The sequence below is a fragment of the Trichosurus vulpecula genome, chromosome 4 (genome assembly GCF_011100635.1).
Source record: "Trichosurus vulpecula isolate mTriVul1 chromosome 4, mTriVul1.pri, whole genome shotgun sequence".
NCBI classification, from domain to species: domain Eukaryota; kingdom Metazoa; phylum Chordata; class Mammalia; order Diprotodontia; family Phalangeridae; genus Trichosurus; species Trichosurus vulpecula.
The window spans coordinates 269,978,449-270,001,737 of record NC_050576.1 but is presented as its reverse complement, the minus strand read 5'-3'; the positions used below and the strand labels follow the sequence as shown (position 1 = coordinate 270,001,737).

Below are 23,289 nucleotides of genomic sequence, written 5' to 3'. Positions count from 1 at the left end.
TTACCCTGTACCAGTTTAATTCAAACATCTCTTTCCAGTCTTATTACAAATTACACACCCCCTCCATACAGTTGATGAGACAGCCAGACTGACCTTCTTATTGTCCTTCATACACAACATCTCTTTCCCACCTCTGCACCTTTGAACTGGTTTTGCCGCATGCCTTAAAGTACTTCCTCCTTACCTCCATCTCTCAGGATCCCCAGTTTCCTTCAAGGCTCAGCTCAAATGCTGCCTTCTACATGAAGCCTTTCCTGCTCTGTGCCCCAGCTTTTGGCTGCTTATTCCACTTGCCCCTTACCACTTGCCAATCAACTTGTATCTATTTTGTATATTCCTGTATAGACATGTATCCCCTGGCTAGACTATAAATATCTCAAAGACAATTTTTTGTTTTTGTATCTCCAGCACTTAGCAAGATGCCTGCCACATAAGTATTTAGTAATTGCTTGTTAATTATTGATCTCTATTTGAAATGATTAACAGATTCTTTCTTTGAAAATGGTTCTCCTCCCTCCTCTTTGATGTCTTGAATTAGTAGGATGAGCACTGAACTTGGATTCGGGAACCCTGAGCTCTACTTCTTAGTGTCTTTTGGGAGCCTGAACAAGTTACTTCTCTTCTGAGTCCCAGTCTCCTTGTCTAAAAATGGAGACATGATGACTTTCCCAGTCGTGACTTCTATATCTCCAATGTTAGGCAACTCCTTCTATCAAGGCAAGTCAATGCTTTCTCTGTAACTTAAAGCATTAGACAACTGTCCACCTAACTGACTTGCCAGGGACCCATGGACAGTAGGTGTCAGAGGCAGGACTTGAACCCAGGTATCCTTGAATCCAAGGCCAGATACCAATCCACTGTGCCATGCTGTATAGAAAGGAAAGGGTAATAGGCATAACAGCCATCTATGTAATGTCCTAATACCTAGAGTAAACACACCAGGATTTTCAATGAGCCCTCTGTGGTATACTCTTGGGAGGATGTGGAAAAGAGCTGCATAGGATGGAAAGACAATGCATGGGCTGAGATCTGTATCATTGAAGGGAGTACCTACATTGATGAGATCACAGATTCAATGAAGTGTCAAAGTCAACTGATTTTAAACAACTAAAATAATTTTATATATTGAAAAAGAAAATTAGAGCAATTGATTAATAAGCATTTATTAAGCACTTACTAAGTGCCAGACATTATACAGGTTGCCCCAAAAGTCTTAGTGCAGTTTGAAGCCTTATTAGCTATTAATAAACTATTAAGGCTTAAGATTGCATTAAGACTTTGTGACATGACAGAAAGGAAGGGAGGGAGGGAGGAAAGGAAGAAGAGAGGGAAGGAAGGAAGGAAGGGAGGGAGGGAGGGAAGGAGGGAGGAAGGAAGGAAGGGAAGAAAGATAGACAATAGCTAGATTGAGGATAAAAGACAGAAAAAAAGAAAGAAAGATGGGAAAAGATAGATGATACCTAGATTAACGATAGGAGATAGATAAAGTTAGAGTTATCTAGTAGATAAGTTGATATGAAGACTAGAGATATTTATTTCAAGTCTCTATAGCTACATATATACATATGTATATACACACAACTATCAAGAGATAAAGACTGAGATATACATATATGCATGTATGTTATATTACATATGTATACATACATGTGTCTATATACTTCTCTGCTAACATTCTCATGATAACATCCATGAAACTTAAAGAATAATTTATAACCTGGATGTAGGTTTGATGTATCAATGGTTTGAGATATTTACTCAACCAAGTTCAAGAAAAAATTTCCTGAAATCATCCATGATTGTTTCATTTTTTAAAAAAATAGTACAATGATCTTTTCCCCTCTAAAACACGAAAACCAAATGATGTTGTAATCCATTTTGCAGACATGATCAAACTTATACAATTTTTATTTCTTCATTAAAAAATAAAGGTTCTGTTTTCTGTATCTCTTTCCGCAAAGTATGTAGTCCCACTAATATCCTACCCTACTGCTTTATTCGTGACATAGATGTTACTCCAGGTTTTTAAAATCTAAGCCAGTCAAACACAGTACCAAGCTGCAAAGGGGTTAGGAGCAGACCCAGTGATATGCCATAGATGGATCAATGAGGGACTACCCCAGCAAAGCTACAGAGGTTCCTCCCCTCAAATTGGCCAACAAATAGGAAATTTCTTTGGCCACAGCAACTCAGCTCCCAAGGCACAAAAGGGTTGCCATTTGCATGAGTGGTGGGAACAATCTCATTGATTAAATCATGGATTTTGGGGATGTTGAAGTAGTCTCATCATAGAATAGAATATACTTTCTGATCATTTGACAGAAGGTAGAAAAGAGCCTGAATATTTCTAAATAAATATAAAAAGCAACTTCATAAAAAACAGAAATTTGCTTTGAGAAGGAGGATGGGCAGCTCACTTCCCTCTTTGCAGAGAATGGGAACTAGAGGTATTGACTATTACATCCACAGTCAGATAAGGGTGATAGGTTAGTTGCTGAACTGCTCCCCACACCCTTTATTTTTTCATCTTTCTCAAAAGGATCGGTTTAATTGAGGGGGAAATGTTATATTTGGAAATTGGGCTAATGGAAAAACAAAAGACATCAATAAAATAAGATTAAAAAAAAAACATTTCACCACTATGGATGTCTAAAAAATGTAAACCGATACTATTTTTAAAAAATATATATATATATATATAAATATGTACCACTCTTATTGAAATTGTTGTAGTAGAAGGAATTGAATTTGGAATAAGAGGTCCTGGAATGGAATTTCAGCTTGACTATTCACTCCTCATGTGGGAATGAGCAAGCCATTCTCAGTATCCTCATCAAACCAGATCCTTGCTAAAGCACCTGCTAACTCTAAAGCTCATGGTTCTAGATTTCATTATCATTTGATAACTTTTAGTCAAGTCCTTTTTTCCATGAAATCACAGGTCCAGTCCCTATATGTATTCAATAACTGTTCACCATAAGAAAGAAAACTGCCTGGGCATACATGCTAATGAAATGTACTGCATCTGCCTATGCCTTGGACAGAACAGGCACAATGTATGTTGGTTAAATTGATTGCAAACATGGCTTATTATGTGTTTTCTTCATTTTTGCCACTAATAAGCAACAAAAATTCCCTTTTTCTTTTAGTTTCCATTAATAGGCAACCTCATCGGCTGGGAAGGGTGCAGAGCTAGAAAGCAAAGGACTTGATTTCTAATCCTAGCTCTGACACAATACTAATGATGATGATGGTGATGATGAAGATAATAATAATGGCATTCATATAGCAATTTAAGGTTTGCAAAATGCTTCACAAATAGGGCCTCATTTGATCCTCACAACAATCCTGGGAAGTAAGAGGTTATTATTATCCTGAGTTTTAGAAGAGGAAATTGAGGCAAGCCAGAGGTTAAGCACCTGGGGTTGCACAGCTAGTAAGTGTCTGAGATTGAACTTACATCTTCCTGACTCCAAGTCCAACATTACCCATTTTGACAAGTTACCTCCCATCCACCACAAGGCTCTGTCCCTGGTGCTGTTCAGCATTTTTGTGAGTGACTTGATGAAGGCATAAAAGGTATTATCTGTCTAATTTGTGGATGACACAAGACTGGGGCGAGGGAAGGAGCACAGCTGGACAACACAGAACAAGGAGAGTGGTATCATCATGATCCAATAAGATCCTAATCGGTTTGAAGGATGGAACAAAATTAACAGGACAAAAGGTAGGTTTCAACCTTATCAGGCTTGCACAAATAATGACGCTGTTTGACAACTACTGACATGTTGGAAGCTGGCCCGCTTTCTTCCATGATAGGCAGGCAGACTTCATGGAAATCGAGCATCTGAAGTCATTTTTCTTTGTTATTTTGACACTACACTGAAGAGCAGGGCAGAGTATTCCTCTGCGTGTCTGTTGCTACCTTGAAGGAATTATTTTTTTTTTCCTCTTTTCTAGAGGGATGAAATAAAATTACAAAATCTTTTTTGTCTCTGATAGGGAAATTAAAGCATCATAATAGCTCACCCATAGCAGTTACAGATGTTGGTTTCTCTGCTTTGGGCGAAAGAAAAAAGCATAAGCTTGTCATGGTTATGTGGTTGTCAGTGCTCTTTACGATCTTGATCAAACCCGTGAATCACTACAAATCCTTTTAGCAAATGGCATGTATTTCACCTGTATTTTTTCCAAGTAAAATCCTCTAAAAAGAAAAAAAAAACTTAACAGGGTCCTTTCTTGTTATTGTTCAGCTGTGTGTGACTCTAATCCCATTTGGAGTTTTCTTGGCAAAGATACTGGAGTGGTTTGCCATTTCCTTCTCCAGCTCATTTGACAGATGAGGAAACTGAGGCAAGCAGGGTTAAGTGACTTGTCCATGGTTACCCAGCTAGTATCTGAGATCAGGTCTGAACTCCAGTCTTCCTAACTCTGTACTCAGCCCTCTATCTATCTGCTGTGCCACCTAGCTGCCCATAATAGGGTCCTAGAAGGTCTTTTAAAGAAAAAGGAAAACTGTATAAGGTATAATCACTGTTTACAGTTCTTCAAGTGATCTGGCCAGACCTTCATAAGAGCTTCTCTGATGCATTAATATTAATAATAACAGCTTATATTTTAATAGTGCTATATTTCAAAGCACTTTACATATGTGTATGTATACACACACATATACACATAAATTTAATCCCCCCAATAACCCTATAAGGCAACTATTATTTTTTTTTTTTTTACCATTTTACTGATGAGGACACTGAAGCTCAGAGAGGCTTTAGTGAGAAGTTCAGCAACACAAAGATAGTAAGTGTCTATGGTAGGATTTGAACACAAGTTTTCCTGACTTCAAATCCAGTTTTCTACCCATTAGGCTTTGTTGCCTCTTCATAGACAGTTCCGCAGGATTCTTGGGGCAAGTAATATCTGATACAATGGACGAGAAAGCACGTGCATAGGCACACCCGCAAGTGCCCATGCTCACAGAATGCAATAAAATAAGCATGAAAAAAGAAGGACGTTCTGCAAGCAATCATCACCAAGTCATCCTGTCTGTGAATGGCCAATGTTGCTCACTTCTGTTGCCTTCTTTTGTTCATTTTTATTGCTCAATAGTATCAGTGGCAGAGGAGGAAGAAATGGCCAAAAAAAAGACACAAATAAGAATGTTTTTCTGCTTGCTAGCAGTTCTTGTAAAATTTGAATGGCAGAAAGGGCCAAATGCAATAGCTGAAGTGAGGCTTTAAATCGCTGAGCCTCCTGACTTCTCTAGAAAATGCATCATTTAACCATAGTCTTCCAATTTAGCAGATAATTAAGAGCAGGCACTAAGCATAGGTATCCTAAGTTGTTGTTCGTCCTCCATCCTTGAAGAGGACCAATGATATCACACGGGTGATATCTTGGAGTTGTGCAAAGTCATCAGTCTCACTCTCTCCTCCAGAAACAACAAAGTCTAGTGGCGAGACCAAAGTGAAGATGACTGGTGATGGCCCAAGATGCAGCGGGTGACCTTGGCCTTTCTAAACTAAGGTCTCAGTTTGTCTAAGCCAATGCCCATTCAGTGACTAAGGGCTAGGTAAGAACTGAGAAAAAAGATGGCCCAATTTACCATCACAAAACTATCAATCCGGGAGGGGAAGACCCGCAGAGCTTCTGGCCAGAACAGAAAACGATTGCTATTTACAATCATTCTAATCCGAAACTAATTCTAACTAAACTAAACTAAATTAAATCGTAAACATTCTAACCCTAAACTCATTCAAAGGCTTGGGGGGTGGGGGGGTGGTGACATTGCTGGACATTCAATGAGAGCCAGAGTGATTTGGGTTTAAAGGCATAGTCTGGTAGTTCTATTTGAAACACAATGAGTTTTTGAAAAGCCTGTTTTTTCAGAGCTATATTTCAAGAGATCATAAAGGAAGACTGCTGCGGGAGGAAAAAAAAGGAAATTGTCTCAGCTTTTTGAAAAAGGAAAAAAAATTAATTTTATGAAGGCTAACCATGTTGTAGAAGCCAAACCCAGACACTGGGTGTTTCTGCTTGATGAATGGTGAAGGACACAGTGAGAATTGTCCTGCTAGAGGATCCTTGGAGTATGGCTTTTTCATGTAGTTTCACTGTTGCCCCATCCCCTCTGTAAATAAGATCGTGCCTCTAAGATTGAGCAAGGTTAAGGGTTCAGGAAGTCTGTGCCCATAAACAGAGCAGAATTTGCCCTCTTGGGGATGAATTCCATATTCTGTTTGCTCTTTAGCACCATGCTATAACCCAGTGGCTTTCAATTATTTTTTATTATGTACTCCTCTAAGTAGCCTTTTTTTTTTTAGCATATACCTCTACTTTCTGTATATTTACTTATTTGTAAAGTGCATGTATGTATTAGTGAACTAATAATTTCATCTATGTTTTAAATTATTGTAACGTTAATGGAGGGTGGTGGTTATAAGATCTTCCCACCCATTGATAGGCCTCATGTGGAGCCCATTAAGGGAAGCTTACTTGCTTGCAGGAAGGCTCACACACCTACTGTTAATTTCTAATTAGGCACTGAGCCTAAAGAGTATATATTCTGAAAGGTGAGCTTTTGCTTCGGGCACTCGCTTATGAGAAAGATGTTGTGATTCCCTGGTCGAGACTCTGAGAGGCCATATGCTCAGAACCCTTGACTCCTCAGAGGTAAAGGCTCTCTCAATTCAGTGGTGGATGTAAAGCTTTGATTCAGGCAGTAGAGCCCTGTCTGTTGGTCTTTATTTCTCTTTCCTGTGTTTGTATTTTATGTGATTAAAAAAAGAAAGATTGCTGACCCCTGATATCTTTCCTTAGTAAAGCAGATAAAAGAACCTGAACTAGCAGCTGTCCTGAGTATGCCACTGTGGTTGTTATTACAATTACAGAAAAAATAGAAATCATGGAAAGATGAGATAAAAATGAAATAATAACGGATCCTAGAGGCAATGGGGAACCACTGAAGTTTGCTGAATAGGGAATGACATGATCAGACTTTCTCTTTAGGAAAATTCTTTTTGCAGCTATGTTGAGGGTGAGTTGAAGCGGGAAAAGAAATGGAGGCAGGCAGAGTAAATTGGAGACTTTTTCAATAGTCCAGGCCAAAGATGATGAGGGCCTGAATTAGGATGGTGGTCATGTAAGTAGAGAAAAGAGGACTTGGCAATTGATTGAATGTGTAAAGTGAGTGAGAACAAAGAGTAAGATGACACAAAAAACCTGGGAGATTGGAAGAACAGCAGAGTGCAGAAGGAAAGATAACATAAAGAGGTCTGAAATGTGTGCTGTAACCCACTCATGCCTACTCAGCTTATGGGAGTCACCCTGTCTCACCCAAACTGAAAAAGAGGGGATGTGCCTCTTACTCACTCTTACTGCTCAGATCTAGAGCCTGCTGGGAGTAAAGCCAAATATGTTCCAGGGAGGGAAGGTGGAAATTTTCCCAATGGCACCTCCCAGTGGCTATTGCTGTTGGTGCCTCGGGAGCACTTAGGAGCATACTCTTGGTATATAGAAGTGGTGGTATGCAAAGGTTGAAAACTTGCGTAGTATAAAGAGAAGGCTGCTTGGGCAGTGTTGGGGAATGGCTGTGTTGATGAAAAACCTCACAATTATCATGAAGATGTCAGTATGTGACCCATCTTTCTGCCCTGTTATTGGTTAATCATATCCCTTAGGATAAGGCCACAGCCCAAACTTTGAAGACTAGTCCTCTGACCAACTGAACTAATTAGCCCTAGATGAAAACAAGACTTAAACAGTAAACTAAAATACAATTTAGAAACCAGATAATGAAAATGACATCATATGGCATAGGATTTATAAGCATTTATTAAGTGACTACTGTGTGTAAACACTATGATAGATGCTGGCAATACAAAGAGAGAAGGGGGTAAAACAGCCCTAGCCTTCAAAGAGATGAAATAAAAACAAACGAGGCACCCTTTTCTTCAAAAGTGGAGGTTATGTAAGGAGCTTGATGTCTTCTTTCCTCTGTAACAACTCTACATCTTATGGCTAATTACAGAGCGACATAGTGATCGCTCACCAATATTTTCAATCAGTAGCTTGATAACCCTGATAACTGCCTGTTCTAGGAAAAATCTGACCTCATTTAGGGCTGTTTTGTTGTGATTTTTTCTGAGACAGGAAAAATTAGCACGTTTTAAGTGTGTATAGGGGATGAGGAGGAAGGTACTGATCTTATTAGAAGATGACCTTTTATTTTTTTTTTAAACATGAAGAACAACTTAAGCATAAGCCACTTCCAATTTGTTTAATAAGAAAATTTTGTGTTTTAATATGTGGAAGAGAATATCCTTACAGAAGTTGAAATCTATAGCAGTTACAAGGCCAGTTTATGTTTGTTTGAAATCATGGAAGGAATCTGTGCTTACGTACATAATTATAAGAAAGTCCTCCAAATTATGGGCAACCATAGCAAAATGACCAGAGATCTATTTTACTTCCTCTTAATTGGATTTCTGTTCAAAATATTTGTTTAAGAAAAAGAGAGAGCATAGATTTATAAATGACAGGATAGAGACCATCATAGAATAGTGCCCTAAAGAGAAGGCACAAGTAAAGTAACAAACTTTTTAAGCAAATATATCAGAAACTTAAACATATGAACAGGTATTTTCCTTTTCACCCCAGGAGACACACGCTTATTCTTACAACACAGTCCCTTCTCAAAATGTTACTAGAGCTGCTCTTTGGTGCATGAATTCAGGGCAGTTAACCAGGAACCCAAGAGAATCAGTCTCATCATTTTATTAAAATCAAACATGATTAATGTGACTTTTAAAAAAGTGTTTCTTTTGGCCACTAGAGGGTGGATTTCACCTACAAATCATAGAATCAGAGACTCAAAGTTGGAAAACACCTCAAAGGTCACCTCCTTAAACAAAGACCCCTTCTACAGCATCTCAGACAGACAAGACCACCATTGATAAGGAAACTATCATTCTCAACAAGGCTGTCTCATATTTTTGCCTATAGTGGATTGATACCTGCCTTCTGACAGTTTCTACCCATTGCTTCCAGGTTCCATCCTCTGGGGCCAAGCAGAAAAAAAATCCAACACCTCCTTCTATGTGATAGACCTTTAAATATTTGAAGACAGCTATCACATCATCCCTCTCCTCATTTTTCATTTCTCCAGGCTAAATATCCCCAGGTCCTCCAAGTGATTCTCTTGTGCTTTGTCTAAAATCCTCTCACCATCCTGATATCCCTGCTAACCATCTGGGTCCTGATTATCTAACAACACCTCCCTCAGTTGGTGTTTTAACCCATAACAGGACTTTATTCTTATTCGATGTTATATGATTTGATCTAGCCTTTGATACTACACCAGTAAGAGAAAGAATTTTCACTCTAATTTGCAAGAGAGAAAGGAAGGGAGGGAGGAAGGAAGGGAGAGAAAGAAAGAGGGAGAGAAAAAACAAAATTAATTTAGAAACACAAAAACTAAGATTTATAATTTTGGCTATGTTAGACCTCTATTTTTCTCATGAGAAGTTATTCTTCAAAATGCTGATAGAATTGCCAAGGACAGGCAATTTTATGTATATTTAAGAATAATATATTTACCAATTCTCTAAAGTAGTTTGTCCTTGCCACATTACAACTGATAGAAATTTACTTAGTGTGATGGGCATTTAATTCATTTTAAACTTTAAAATATAAAAATTTGTTGCTTTTATATGATGAAGAGAAAGAATCCCAATCTATGATTATTCATCTATACAGAGTTTTCCATTTTGTCACTGACTATGAACAGTTTTAAATGTTGTGCAGGAAGAAATACCATTTTCTTTATGCAGCTATTTTGAATATTTTAATGACTATGCAGGTAACAGAATTCATTATAATGATTTCCCCTGGTGGGGAATATGGACTCATTAAAATGTATTACCCTCAGGTAAATAGGCCACTGCAGGGCGGGTAGTACTACAGTCTTAATCCCTCTGGTGTTTAATGAAGAACTATGAAAAAAGATTGCCCAGAAATGTAATTTTCTTAAAGTTCTCGGTGTTTCCCTCCAAATATTAATAAATCTCCCTGATATTCCTCAGTGAGCTCATTTTCTCAGTCAACTTCAACTACAATGAGTAGGGTGTGAAAATAAATAAAAACACATGCAAAAATATTTGCAATGTTACACTTATGGACAGAAGTTGAAGTTCAGCAGACCATGACTTATTTTAAGACAAGTTCTAGCTTTCAGCAGGCCCTATTCTATTAAAAAAATTCAAAGATTAAGCAAATTCAGTGGTTATATTTTTTACAGCTAAGTTACATGTGTGTGATCATTGGCCTCAAAGCCAAACTGAAAACTCTTATTTTCACTGTTTCATTTTGAAACAGTCCATTTGGTAAGGTTGGGGGTGGGGAACAGAGAGGGAGGGAGTTTGGAAAGATGGAAATCACAATCAATCTGTTATTTTATTAATGCATCAAGAGGGGTTCCCCACCCCCAGCGTTAGGCTCTCCTTTTACCAGCCTGCTAAAGTGCTCCATTTTTAAAGACGTCCCTCCTTCAATAGCTAAAACATAACATGCCGATACATTTTTTTAAAAAATATAATTATTTGTTCCATTCCAAAAGCTGCAAATCTGTGGTAACAAAATCAGCATCAGGTACTGTGGCAAAATTATTTTTACTTCAAGTCATCACAACTAGGAAAAAATAATCCTGGTATCCCATGCATATACATCTGTATGTATACGTATATGTGTGTGTTTCTGTGTGTGTGCATGACTTTCCAATGACAAAATCATTCCAATCAAAGACTCCTACAAGCCTCAAATGAGAGCCAATAAGCGTCCACCACAAGCACAGCAAATGCACAAGGAGAAAGCATTGCAGAATAGGTGGATGTGGGGCCAGGAAAAGGATAGAATTAAGGCCTCAAATTCAAGGTACTTGTCATTACAGAATGGATAGAGTGAGGAGCTGAGGCAACAAAGGGAGTGGATGGAAGATTGGAAAAAGATTAAAGACCAAGGCGGGGCTACAAAGTTGTAGGAGTAAAAAGGGTAAGAGAAGTTCTAGTTCTCAAGCAAGTACCACTAATAAAAAGAAATAGAGAAAGCCAAATATAAGTGATATCATGAGATTCCTTTCAAATTAAATCCCTAAGATTAGCTTAAAGCATATTTTAACTTAAAAGTGAAATGCCATTAATGTAATGAGCAAGCTACAACAGAGTGCAAACATGAAATTACACAGAAGTGGTAGAAAAGATGATATCAAAGAAATGCATAATTGAAAAGCAAGGTGGTCCAGTCTCATAGTAAGAGGAAGACTCATTGATGCTCCATTGGTATAGTTGTAACGTCAAGAGAATTTAAGGAAGGCTCCCAGGACATTGGATGGACTCCTATGATGAGCTTAAGGGAGGATATATTTATATTTAATCTGCACATATTTACATCTGTACATATTGTCCCCCCTGATATAATGCAAATTCCTTGAGACTAGGGATTGTTCAATTCTTTCTATTTGTACCCTAGTGTCTAGCACAGTACTTGGAACATAGTCGGTGTTTAATGAATACTTGTGGATTAATTGTCTGGTAGAGATGGATAAGAGTCAATAAGATGTGCCGGCATGAATGGGCTATGATCTGCTGTGTTGGGAGGAGCATTAATGAGATCATATGGATTCATCAGAGTGCAGGAGTTTATCATTAATTAATGCAAGTGTTTTCTGAGTGTTTTGTGTGATTTATTTTGTCTGTTTAAAAAAATACCACATCACAAAAAAGAACATGATCCCTATAATATGATGCCTTTCTTCCTCAGGCCTAGCAGCCAAAGGTGAAAATGGAATCAAGTTCTAATTTTGGCTTTGTCACTTAGTGTCTACATGACCTTGGACAAATCACCTTACCTTCACAGTCCTCCATTTCCTAATCTGTGAACTGAGGGGGTTGGATTTTATAATCTCTGAGGTCCAATTCTGTGAAGTCAGCCATGGTAAAAAAAAAAAAAAAAAAAAAAAAAAGTGCTAATGGCATATGGGAAATGTGGAATGTGTTTTTCTGCTTGAGGGATATGACAAACAAATTGGCCATAAAATACAGAAACTAAGGAGTCCACCAGCCAGAGACGTTTGGACTAATGGGAGCTATTTAAAATTCCTCCCAGGTTTCATTTCAGAGGCAGAATAGAAATAAACAACAAAAAAAAATTGAGTGCCAGCCACTACCTGCCACCGTGGAGGAAGGTGTCCATTTTGGGCCATGGTAAGGTTGCAGACTTGGATCAGTAATACCATATTCCTCACCTCCATTAGGCTCGAGGGGAATGAACAACAGAAATGAGCCCTCAGATATGCTATGTCTATAATACAGATGAGAGATTCTTTCTTGGGCTGGTTTGTTTAGTACTGAACAAGTTGGAGATATTCAAAGTCACAATTCAGTTGCCTTTAGAAATATTATACCCATCCTCCACTAATCTATTCACATTCCTTAGTTAAAACTTGATCCAAGTTAATATACTCGAGTTGAACAAGCTCCTTGTGAATATCCATGAGGAGTTTCAGAGATACAAGCCTTTCACTTAAAAAGATGTCAGCCCTGCAAGCTCCCAAGGCCACAGTGGGAAAGCTAGACAGTATATGACTCTTTGATATTCAGGGCTTAAACCACAAAGAACTTTATAGAGAAAATTAACAACCTGAAACCTCACCTAGAAGAAAACTGGCTTGCAGAGAAAACTTCAGAGGACACATAAAATGTGATCCATGCCCTGGAAGTGGAGCCAAGCCTATATTCTGCACTGACTGCATCGATGGAGAGGTTGTTAAAAGTAGCCTCGAGAAAAATACATTTGCTCACCCAGGAGGTCAGACAGCTGTGAAATATCAAAAGCATAGTTTTTATTTTGCCCACTGCTACTACTTAGGATTCTCGGGGGACTGGAAAAGCTTAACCTGGAAAGGAAGAGGCAAAGCTTCTCTAGTTGGGGAGTCGGAGGTTGTTTCTATAGGACGGTCCATCTCCTGCCTCTAGCCCTTGTTCGGGTGGCTCCCAATTGGGGGCCTAAAATTTCACCCCCTCCTCACTTTCACCTCTCACAATCTCTAGCTTCCTTTAAGATGTAACTCAAATGCCATCTCAGGAAAAATGTAAGGTCCTTGATGGCAGGGAGAGTTTCTTTTTTGGCCTCTGTATCGCTAGCATGTAGCATTGTGCCATACACAAAGGTGCTTAATGACTGATCCTTGAATTGAACCGAAGTGAGTTGAATTAATTGAGCAAGACCTAGTCGTATTTAGGAAGTAAAATTACACTACAAGGTCTATCCTCTTCCTTCAGATAGCCAGTAGCCTCATACTCTTTTCAAACTTTTTTCTATCCAAATCTATTCTCATGAAATAATTTCAAAAACTCATTTGTACAAAAGTATAAATGGTGAACAAGGTTTCTTCTGTTGTTTCTCCCAGGGACATTTAAATTTTAACAGGGGACAACATTTTGAGCCATTGCAAGGAAACTCTAAAGGTGAGCCCTGAGGCATTAGCAAAAAGTAAGAAAATCTAGGTGGTACAGGGGATAGAGCACTGGGCTTGGAGTCAGCAAGAACTCATATTCATGAGTTCAAATCCAGCCTCAGGCACTTACTAGGTGTACGAGCCTGGGCAAGTCACTTAACCCTTTTTACCTCTGTTTCCTCATTTGTAAAATGAGCTGGAGAAGGAAATGGTAAGCCACTCCAGTATCTATGCCAAGAAAACCCCAAAATGGGGGTCACAGGGAGTAAGACTCGACTGAAATGACTGAACAAAAATAACAGGGGAATCGCACCTACTTTGTAAGATCAGACGCATTTAGAAATCGGCTTTCTCTAAACGCTTTTCAATTGGGCAGCTTGATGGCACCATAGTGAATAGAGTGCTGGGACTGGAGTCAGGAAGACTCATCTCCCTCAGTTCAAATCTGGCCTCAGGCATTTACTAGCTATGTGACCCTGGGCAAGTCATTTAACCCTGTTTGCCTCAGTTTCCTCATCTATAAAACAAGCTGGAGAAGGAAATGGCAAACCACTCCAGTATCTCTGCCAAGAAAACCCCAAAAGGGGTCATGAAGTCTGACAGGATGACAAATGACTGAACAATAACAAATGCTTGTCAAAGCCCACGAGCATTGCTCTTTTCTAAACAAATTAAGCCTTTTAATAGCCACTCTTACCCAAATACGTGGCCACGTGTCTTCTGGGTAAAATCAAAATGAAGCAGGTAGCCATCAACAGAACCAGTGAAACTTCAGGGCTTAACCTTTATTAGTCTCTCTAGGTGACCTCTCTCATGAAGAGCTGAGTGGATGACTAAAAATGGAGCATGGCAACACTGCATTAAAAAAAATGTACTGAATGGTAGCACAAAGACATGCTGTTTTGCCGAATCAGTACAGTTGCTCTAAGTTGACAGTAAGCTGGAAAGAGATGGAGGTCTTCTATCGATGTCCTTCAGGGCAAACCTCACACAGAGCCTGGAATCATCCCCAACAGGGTAGATGCAAAAGCAGTCAGTGAATGGAGAGATTTCAGCTGTATACTTCAAAACAGGGAGTTCAGAAACAAGGATGGAGAAAACCAAATCAAGAAAATGAGTCTGTCTTTTCCTGAAATTTTGCACAAATCTCAAATCAATAAGGAATTAAGCAACAGCCCGAGTTAAAAGGATCCGAAAAGAAAAGGCATGCCGGTCAGTCTCTTCTGTGGTTGTCTAATCTTGCTATTCACATTGACAGAAAATAGATCTCAGCGGATGTCATACTATCAAGGATGAATGGCAAGACGAGGTCTCCAATGGGGAGGTCTGAGAGATCAAGTGATCCTTGAGTGTGAATAATAATTGCAGATAACCTGTGTGTGGCTAACTACTGGGGTGCTAGGATACCAAAGGCATAACCAAACAAAGAAATGACAGAGAAAAGGCAAAGAAAACCAGGGATCTTGGATCTAGATCTGGAAGGGACTTCAGAGGCCATGAGACAAAACCCTCATTTTACAGATGAGGAAAGGAAGGGGAGGGGAGGGGTTGGTGACTTATACAAATCACATATTGTCATCCAGGTAGAAAGGATGTGTGAGTAGGAAGTATTAGAGGTGAGATTTGAACATGGATTCTCTAAATCCAAAAGTAGAGCTCCTTCCCCTTGTCTCAATTTCACCCCTCAGTTTTAAGTATAAAATGAAGCACTCTCAGAAGACCAAAAGAGACAAGAAGGGAATAGCAGCAGTAAGTCAATCAATAAACATCCACTGAGTGCCTCCTAATGCCAGGGACTGTGCCAAGTGCTGTGTGAAACAACCTACAAACAAGATAGAGATAGGAGAAGTTGGAGGTAATCAACAGAGGGGAGGGACTAGGACTAAGGGGGATGAGGGAAATGGGGGATCAGGGGACCTGTGGAAGATTGGGTCGCAGCTGGGACTGGAAGGAAGACAAGGAAGCCAGGAGGCAGATAAGGAAGGAGAGAATTACAGGCATAAGGGACAGCCAGTAAAAATGCCTAGAGTTGGGCGTAAGCAAACAAGTATCTTGTATACAACAATTAAGATAATAGGCATTCAAATAAAAAATGGTGGTTTTTCCCCTGGTGGTTTGTCCTGCTAGTGCGCTCTCCCACTCTCTGTCTCCCTCTCTTGCTCTCTCTCTCTCTCTGTGTCTCTTGTCTCTCCCTATCACACTCTCTCTCTCTCTCTCTGTCTCCCCCCTTCCTCTCTCCCCCATCCCCCCATTCCTGCCTCTCTCTCTCTCTTTCCTCTCTCCCTCTGTAGTCTCATCTACTCTCATAGGAATGATTATCTCCAAAGATTATGCCACTGAATCACAAGCTCTGGCAGGTCCTATCAATCTGGAAGAGCTTCAAGTAGGGTGCCTGTCAATGATCTATATGTCTGCCTAAAAGGGCTAAGAAGCTAAGTTACTAGAGGAATATCACCAGAAATGTGGCTATCACATACTGAATATTCTCAGCTACAGAAATTCATGAAGACTATCTACTGAAATAGGGAGTGTTTGTGACCTGCACTAGTATAAGGGGTACCCACCTAGATGGATCCCTGAAGTACTCCATCCAATCCAATTGCACTCCATCCAACACACATTTAGTGCCTACTATGTGCAAGGCACTGAGCTAGGGGCCAGGGATCATAAGGATTGAATGATAGCTCCTGATCTCAAGGAGCATCCATTATACTATAGAGGCATAAAGATATTCATGAGGATGTGATGGAGAGAGACATAGGGCAGCTAACAACTAGGGAGGGACATGAGGAAAGGTGCCTTCCAGGGGTGCCACCTAAGCTGAGCTGGGAAGGAAGCCAGGGATGCTGAGGCAGGACTGAGGAGGGGGTATACTCTCCTCCTTGGAGAAGCATGGCAGTGGGGCAGGGGAGGGGGCAATCAAGGCAACAGAAGCAGGAGATACAATGGAGGGTTTTAAGAGCTGCCAGTAGTTGAGTTTGGCTGGTATATAAAATGTATGAAAGAAATAATGTGAGGAAAAAAAACAGGAAAAGCAGACTTGAAGTAAGTATAGTAACTCATGTATATTCTTCCAGGGGGTGTACAGACACTAAAGAGGGAGGTAGTCTTTCAGTCAGGTCACTAATAACCCATTCAGGACCTTGAAAGTAAAGGCAAGAATTTGAAATGTAAGCCACATTCAACAGTAGCCAATGCCTGACTTGAATGACCCAATTAGAATCTGAGGAACATAAGAAGTGTGTTTAATGCCTGCTGTTGTACCCTTTGAGGAAAATCTGAAAGGAGGGGCAGAGGACGTCACCAACCCCTGCCTAGAAAGAATGGATCTAGTTTTCTGCTCAGTGTGCTAGAGAAAATGCCCCCTAGAGGTAGGATGGCAAAAGCGATCATAAGTCCATTCCCCAGCCAAGGCTTCTTGATACTACAAAAGTCCCATTTCCTTATGGCTGACTATGGACTAGAATTTAGCCAGCAGGATCTCATCAAACAGTGGGAGCACTGAGCCCCTAGCTGTGGGCTCTCACAAAGAGGGCAATGGCCTCTGAATATTACTGGCAATGGAAACCAAGGCATGACTTGACTGGGCCTTTTATGCGGCCATGAGTCCTAAGTATAAAAGGAGAAAGGACCCTGGTACAGATTCCTGAAGCTATGCACATGTGAAACCCTTTGAGAAGGAAAAAAAATCCATCCTTCCCTATGAAGAAGTCTAATGTGTTCCCTGTTTCCAATGGTGACCCGATCACATTATTGGTAACACACTAAATGATGGTGATCAATGAGTTCAAATCCCATCTCTGACATTTCCTGGCTGTGTGACCATGGGCAAGTTGCTTTAACTCTGCTTGCCTCAGTTTCTTCATCTGTAAAATGAACTAAAGAAAACGGCAAACCACCCCAGTATTTTTGCTAAGAAAACACTAAATGGGGTCATAGAGAATCAGACACAACTAAAATGAATGAACAACTACAAAGATGATGGAGATGAATCAGCAAAAATTCCTGCTTTTTATCTATAGTCTTTGGGTCACTGGTAACAGTTTTGTTCCATGAGGTTAAGATCATGGATATAGGACTGGAAGAGATCTTAGAGCTCCTCATATTTTGCAAATGGGGAAAGTGAGGACCAGAAAGGGGAAGGGACTGGCCAGTGGTTGCTTGGTCACTGTGACCGCACCCATCCCTGCCATGAGGCTTGAGGTGAGCCTCAAGATCTTTGAAAGCTCCAATTCCTCAAACAAGATAGAGAATCTAATTCGACGAAGATTTATTAAATGCTCACCGTGTCCCAGACATTGTTAGGCCCTGGGGATTCAAAGACAAAAATATAATTATCTGCATCCTGAAAAAGCTTGCATTCTGCTGGGAAGAAAAGCATGGAAGAAATAGCTTCATTTGCTTGTAGGGTCCAATCTTGTACATGACATCTGGGTAATCTCTTTGCTTTTATACCACTTATCCAAATTGTCAATTTGCAGGAACATAAAGAAAACCCAAAGGCAGCATTCCGTAGAGCTGACCACGGAGTTGGGAAAACTGGGTTGAAGAGCCTCCTCTGACACACACTGGCCACGTGACCTTGGGCAAGTGATTTAACCTCCCAGTACTCCAGGAAATCCTCTACGGCTCTAAGATGTGGAGAAGATGCCAGCCATTAACCTTAGGTGGTAAAGGGAGCATCCTCATCGGCATTTCCCTTTAGCAATGCAATCACAGGTACAGTCTTATCCCACAGAAAACACACCCTCCAAAAACATTCTTCAGTTACACCTTTCCCTCTCCCTTGAAAGATATTATGCTAATTATGTATGTATATGTATATCTATATGCCTATATATGTAAATGGGCATATCTGTACACACATATGTATATACATATATATGCATATATGTATATATGTGTGTGTGTACATACATATATATACGCACATATATACATATATAAACAGCTCACAAAATCAAGGAAATCAAGAGGGTTGGGAAAAATGGAGAAGTACAAAAAAGGGGAAGAAAACTGATTCTCAGCTCTTTATTCACTATCCCAGGCACTTCTTTGTGTATTAACTTTGTGGTGCAGCAGACACAGCACCAGGTATGGAATTAGCAAGCTCTGAGTTCAAATCCAGCCTCAGATACTTACTAGCTGCATGACCCTGGACCAGTCACTTAACCTCTGTCTGCCTCAGCTTCCTTAACTGTAAATGGGGATAAATAATAGAACCTGCTTCTCAGTGCCATTGTGAAGAACAAATGGGATGATAATTTTAAAGCTCCTGGCCCATGGGAGGCACTTTAATGCTTCCATTCAATTATAAGTAAACCACACTTTTTATATGCCTGGCTTTATTTTATATGCCCACAACTTAAGGCATCCTGTATACCACTGGCCATGGGAATTGTTTTCCAAGTGACTGCTGTTTCATTTTAAATGGATGCCCTATAGACAATCAGATGTAAACCACAGCCTGGATATAAAATTTGCACACATGGATCTTGCACATTTCAATGCTCAGTTTCAGTGTCAGGAGACAATAATCTGTAATTTTTTTTAAGGCCATGCGCCGTCAACCTGTAAATTTTTTAGAATATGCATTGCCTATCCATTAACATGGCTATTTGAGAGAAAGCACCTTAGGGTGATTATACAGCACTGACATTTTATTACTTAATATTAAAATCCCATCAAAATCTCTCGTTCAATAACCTAAAAATGAGATTTGAAAAAGGGAGCGCCTGGCAGATCTGACTTTCTGTAATCAAAAAGGCATTTTTTGCATGTGTCAGATGTAGAATAATTATCAACCTGATAGGATTCCAGGCTGCTGTCCCGTTATGGAATTGGATGTGTTAGTGATCCATAAAGACAACTATGTGTGTTGTTCTCCAGCTTGATACCCAATTTAACCTATTCTCATGGGAATCTTCTATTATGAAAAGGAGTAGTAAGGCAATTACATGCTCCAAGAGATTAAGACCAGAAACAGTGCATTGAGAGACTTGTCACAGTCACCTCCTAAAATGGAAATTCAGACCAGATGTTAAGGTGTCTTTTTCTCACAACCAAAGGCAGCTTCTGGGACAGCATCAACCCAAGGAGCCATTTTAAAGTATTTACCAGGGCCCTTTGGTAACATGGTCTTTGGAAGTCTGAGCCAGGGGAATAATCCTCTACTGTGTCCAATCACACGTAAACCCAGGCCTTTCAAGCATCTGAGACATTCTGCAAACCTTATCCCATTTCACAGTTTCACAAATTTAGAGCTGGAAGGGGTCTCTGAAATGATCTAAACCAGTCTCCTCATAAGAAGCAATTAGGTGGTGCCATGCTAAACCTAGAGTAAGGAAGACCTGAGTTCAAATCGAGTCTCAGACATTTACTAGCTATATGACCCTGGGCAAGTCACTTAACCTCTGCCTCAATTCCCTCATCTGTAAAATGGGGACCGAAGTAGCCAACCAACCATCCAGTGCTTCTGTGAGGATAAAATGAGATCTTTGCAAACCTCAAAGCATAATAACTCTAATTATTATCAATATTATTGTTGTTATTCAGATGGAGAAACAAGCTACAGCGATTAAGTCATTTTCCCAAGGTCACAAGAACCTAGGAAGGTGGGTATTACAGATATTATTATCCCTATTTTCCAAGCAAGGAAACTATGGCTCATCAAAATTATGACATGCCCCAAGACTCACACAGCTCAGATCCAGGCAAGATTTAAACTCAGGTCCTGCCTAATTCCCAGTTAAATTCTCTGTGCATTTGCTTTTGTGTGGGATTTAAGATAAACCTGTTGTAGAAGAAATCCTGTTCCACGGTCAAGCGTTAAGAGGGTCTGCCTTATTATTCTTATTAGTAATCATATCGTCGCTCTTTATAACTCACCTTCCTATGGGTGGATGAATCTAAATAATGAAATTCTCATTCTGGCTGTAGAATGAGGTGTAGAATGACTGTGCCTATTCATAGCACCCCAAGACCTATCTGGCAGGGACCCTGGACGTCATCGAGTAAAGCCTCCCCACCTTGAGTATGAGGAAACTAAGGCCCAGAGATGGGAACAAGCCCAACTTTGCAAAGATAGTAAGCAGCCCAGCTAGTATTCAAACCCAGGTCCCCATGATCCAAACCTGATGTTCTTCCACTCCATCACAGGGCCTTCCCTTTACTGTCAAGGAATGACACTGAGAGATGGGTTTTACAGCTATTTTTAGGCACTGTATAGATGTAGAGTACCTCCACATACATAATACATCTGATTCTTCACAGAACCCTGTGGAGTATATAGTACAAGTGTGATTATGCCCATTTTATAGATATGGAAAGTGAGTGGTCAGCAGCTTATGTTAATGAACTGATTAAGTAAACCGCACTTGTCCAAACTCACAGGTTGGAGATAATAAGATAATCCTAATGAAAGAAGCCCTCTCCCTCTATTTGATGGCATCACGGGGGCTGGGCTGGGAGATGGCAGAGCAATGAATGACTTTCATGATCTACTGGGGTTTTTTGTTTGGTTGGTTTGGGGTTTTTGGCACTGGTCTCCCTGTCTTGCCTGTTAGGCAAATGCAGAGGCTTGGTCCTAATTTTGATCAGTAGGAATCTTTAACCATCTCCATTTTTGAGACCTGGACTGGTTTACCTCTCCTTAGACAGCCTGATGGCCCTGCACTCCTTGCGGCTCAGATGCCAGACTTAATGCAGACACCTAATCAGCTTTAGCCCTACTGCAGCTCAGGATTCCTGAACTCATGGGATCCACCAGTCTCAACCTCACCCAGCTGCCAGGACTATAAGCACGTACTACCATACTCAACCTCCCATGACCTGTTATGTACAACATTACCTTATTACTACAAGTCAAATAAGACTGAATAGCCCCATCTGGTTTGGTCAGGACAGGGATGGAAGTGGAAGAAAGAGTAGGGAGGGGGTCATACAAGGAGTAATTAAGTACAGCTAGGTGGGAGTTATCAAAGTTATTAAAGTGGTTTACAGATAGGTGTTAAAAACAATACCCCCACAGTTTTCTATTTTCCCTAAGTATTCTGGCTAACAAATACCCAGTTCAGTTATTTCTATGTGGTAATAAAGCAGTTCATGTGTTCAGTTATTGTGCCCTCAAATTGTAGTTCCTGGAGGAGAACCTTGGTGATGATACTCTTGTTGTAGCATTGGTTGTCAGTGGCACTTGAAAACTCAAAGTTATCAGTATCCATGGGGTGCCCAACCACAGATGATTACTGAGCTGGTTACCTGTGACATGTGAGCAGGGTGAAGAGGGACGGTGTTTTCCACCATAGGGTCTAAGATAACAATGCATAGATGGAAAGGGCATCACAGATTTTATATAAAAAGAGCACATCTTCCTCTTCACCAATGTTCAAAATGTTCTGTTCTGCATTGTTAAGAATTAACATTTTTTCTTCAAATGATTCCTTTTAATTGAGGCATTAAAGTAGATTCAGTTCATAGATTCATAGATTTGAGCTGGAAGAGATCTCAGAAACCATCTAATTCAACTCCCCTTATTTTTTAAAGTCATTTTTCAGTCATGTGCAACTCTTTGTGACCCCATTTGGGGTTTTCTTACCAGAGATATTGGAGTGGTTTACCATTGCCTTCTCTAGCTCATTTTAGAGATGAGGAAACTGAGGCAAACAGGGTTAAGTGACTTGCCCAGAGTCACACAGTTAGTAAGTGCCTGAGGCCAGATTTGAACTCATGGAGGGGAGTCTTCCTTATCCAAAGCCCAATGCTCTATCCACTGTGCCACCTAACTGCCTTCCCCTCATTTGACAGATGTGGAAACTGAGACCCAGAGAGGTTGAGCCTAACCAAAGGACACTCGGATAGTAAGCAGCAGTGAGACCAGGTCTTCTCATTCCAAATCCATCTCCCTGTTTACTATACCATAAAACCCCTATAACCAAATGTAAGTGAAGATTTTCTAAAGCTTAGGAAATGGAGGGATCGAGAGTTAGCTAGTGTTCCAATATCTGATCCTTCTCTTTGAGGGCTTCATAAAGAAACATGGTTCCCAGGAGATGGTTAAAGGAGGAGCAAGAAAATTGATAATAGAAGAATAGATAGAAACTGTAGCCTCCAAAGAGGATTTGAGATCAGAGCATCTCTGTGGAAAATGATTCTATGTGTTTTGACATTCAGAGAAATGCTTTGGAAGGGCCTTAGGGTGAGTCATCTAACATTTAAAACAACAACGAAGCTCTGTATCATCCTTTGTAGTCTGGATGGACACACACACACACACACACACACACACACACACACACACTCATCTCAGTATTGGAAATTCCCACCAGAGTAAGGTATCACTTCATTGGAATTTTTCCTTTTTCAGAAGCTTCACCCCAACAAGCACCTAACAGAGTGGATATGAGGGGATGTTGCACCAGACATAGTGAATGTTTCCTATTTCCACTGAGGACCAGATAAGAGGAAACAGGTCTAAGTACACCACAGTGGGCTTAGGTCACACATTTATCAGAAGCCCGTGACTACCAGGGCTATGGGATACTAGACTGAGCTGTTGGGCAGGTTGAACCCACATCCCACTCTTTCCCCCCATGTTTTAAGGAATAGAGAAGAAAACCAGCTTCCTGAAATGTTTTAAGCAGAGTGGGGGAGAGAATTGTTTTCTGAAGGTACTTCACAATCCTGTGAACTTAGGAACACCAAAAAAGTTTAGGATCTTTGTGGAAGAAAGCAGTAAGCACCCTTCACGTGCTTCGCTGAATTTCTCTATGGCTCCCCAA

General features: G+C 40.2%; 1 protein-coding gene across 1 annotated transcript in view; it reads right to left on the bottom strand.

Moving 5' to 3' along the window:
• Window positions 1–23,289, bottom strand: part of DNER (delta/notch like EGF repeat containing) — a 217,677-nt gene that overhangs the window by 46,331 nt on the left and 148,057 nt on the right. The gene's annotated exons all lie outside the window — the stretch shown is intronic.